This window comes from Solea senegalensis, linkage group LG4 (genome assembly GCF_019176455.1).
Source record: "Solea senegalensis isolate Sse05_10M linkage group LG4, IFAPA_SoseM_1, whole genome shotgun sequence".
NCBI lineage: Eukaryota > Metazoa > Chordata > Actinopteri > Pleuronectiformes > Soleidae > Solea > Solea senegalensis.
In genome coordinates, this window is record NC_058024.1 from 805,001 (window position 1) to 807,500 (window position 2,500).

The following is a 2,500-nucleotide window of genomic DNA, read 5'->3' on the forward strand; positions in this document are numbered from 1 at the left end:
TCATTAAAAGAATGGATTGTGTCAGTGATGTTAAATAACCAAACAGGGACGCGCGTCATTAAAATGTCCTCTTGTGCTGCGCGTGTGGAACATTTACATAAACTTAAGTGACTGAAGAGCTTTTTAATCAGAGGTTACGAGACAATTAAGTGACAATAATTTGTACATGAGACGTTTTTGTCCTGCTATTTATCAGAGGAATAAATACTTGGATTAGGATTCATCTGCAGTAATGCAAAAAAAAAAAAAGACTGTAAATGAGAAGTTGTTAATGTGTGTGTGTGTGAGATGGAGAATTCTGCTCTGCGGCGTTATTGGATCGTCCCTCGACTGGAACATGGTTTCAAACCCTCACAGTGTGTGAGGGTTTGAACGCAGCGACTGTCCTGACGCCGACTCTTCTTTCCTCTGTGATGGATTATCTGTCAGACGACGTCAGAGGAGCGGCGAGGATCGACTGACACCTCCACCAAACACACACAGGTTCATACAGCGCTTCTAATCAGGACATTCATTCTCAGACGGCCTAAACAAACACTGACCCTGACCCTAACACAATGGTCTCCATGAGGACTACTGGTCCTGACCAGGTCCATGTTTAAGACAGAACACACACACACACACACACACACATAGCAACAGGTGCTTTTATTTTTTTATCTGAAAATGTACAGAAACATTTAACATTAAGCTGCGACGTCAGCTGTTTTTCTCCCTGAGTCATGTTCCCTCATTTTGGCTAACGTCTGTGGCTGCTACTTCACCGATGTTGTCTTAAAATTGATGCTAACAGCATCTTGAGCAAGTAGCTACATATTTAACCAAAACATGTTAGCTTCAGTTGAGTTTCTATCATTGTTGGAGCCTGGAAGCTACTCAGAGGACAGTGAAGTTCTGTTAGCAGCAGCGTTGTTAGCCTTGCTAAACGTTAGCTTTGTTAAATCAGTCACACATTGTTTAGACTTTTGTATTTGTCAGTATTTTGTTAGGTTTGTTAGTGTTGCCCTGTTAACTCACAACAACCTTTTTTATTTACGTATGATAAAAATTGCTACGTAGCTACACATTTAACCATAACAAGTGTTAGCTTAAAAGGAGTTTCAAGTCTTGCTAAACGTTAGCTTTGTTAAATCAGTCAAACATCGTATAGACTTCTGTATTTGTCAGTATTTTGTTGGAGTTGCTAGTTTCACGTCGTTTACTCACAACTACCTTTATAGGTAGAATAAGAGTTTGCTAAATCCAAACTTTCAAGCACTTGTGCGCTAAAGTGTGGCTCATGGCTAAAGAGTAAACAAAGCAGTGCACTATCACACGTCGTCGTGTGTAGGGGACATGTGGTTATAAAAAATTGCTAGCAAACTACGCTAGTATTGTCTGATTCCCAACCATTCTGTAGCTAAGTTACATGAAATATTACATAAATATAATGTTCATTTCTTACTCACTTATACTAAATCACTACTACACTTGGCTAACTGCTTGCTTGTTGCTACACATGAACAGAGTAAGTAGAGAAGTTCATTTGCTGAAAAGTTGGTTTCCCACAGTGACGTATTTGTCATGTGTTCATCTCCTGTGTCTGTATCAGCGAGAGTCATCTTGCAGACACGAACCCTGAGCGCCGCGCGCCTGTGCTGCAGCGTCCGGGCCGTAGAAATGAGCCCAAGGGTTCGATAATTGCCTTATTTCATGCTCTTCCCTCCGTGTGTCAGAAATATCCGCGCTGATGGATTGGACGGAGGAATTTAAGGCCTGTTAAAGCGCACTTCTCCGGGGCCCCTGATATTGTTTAATTCAGTGTCGAGCTGGAGGTCACAATAAAACGTGCACACTGATTTACTGGGTGAAATTAGTGCCGCTCCTTCATATAAATATAGATGAGGGGGTAGAGAAGCTTTGGAGGTCAGACTGCAGACTTCTGTCATGTCGCTCGCCGCTTATGACTCCGCTAATTCATCTGGAGGTGAGAGAGTGTTGTTTTTAAACGACCGTTCGGGCAGCTCGCCCCTTTAATTAAGCTGAATTATTACACCGGGGTCACTTTTACTTCTCATTCTTGGAGGTTTTTTTACTTTGTTTGTGTCCGTAATTGTGCATCTTTCTCTCCCCGGGTGAATTCTTCTTTTTATGGTCGCGGATTGATGTCAAAACGGTAATTGCCACTTTACGGAGCTGCCGTCAGCGTTTAAGTGCGCCCGCTCGCGAGAAGCGCTCTCTCAGACAACGGGGTCAAGGCCGTCTCTCAGCAAGTATTGGATATTTATTGAGTCATTTGGAAGCGACAACTATGAACATATTACTTCATAAAAAAGGCAATAGCTGGATGAATTGCCTCCGGGCTATTGTACTTCATCTTTCAGGGACAAGTGGGGGTTCCTCAGTATTTACAATTTTCTGCCCGCGCTGCTGTCGACGCACTGATAAGGGCCACGAGCGCTCGTGTGATCGATTTCCTGCTGTAAGTGTTTGTGAGTGTCGTCGTGTTTTCTCATTCACA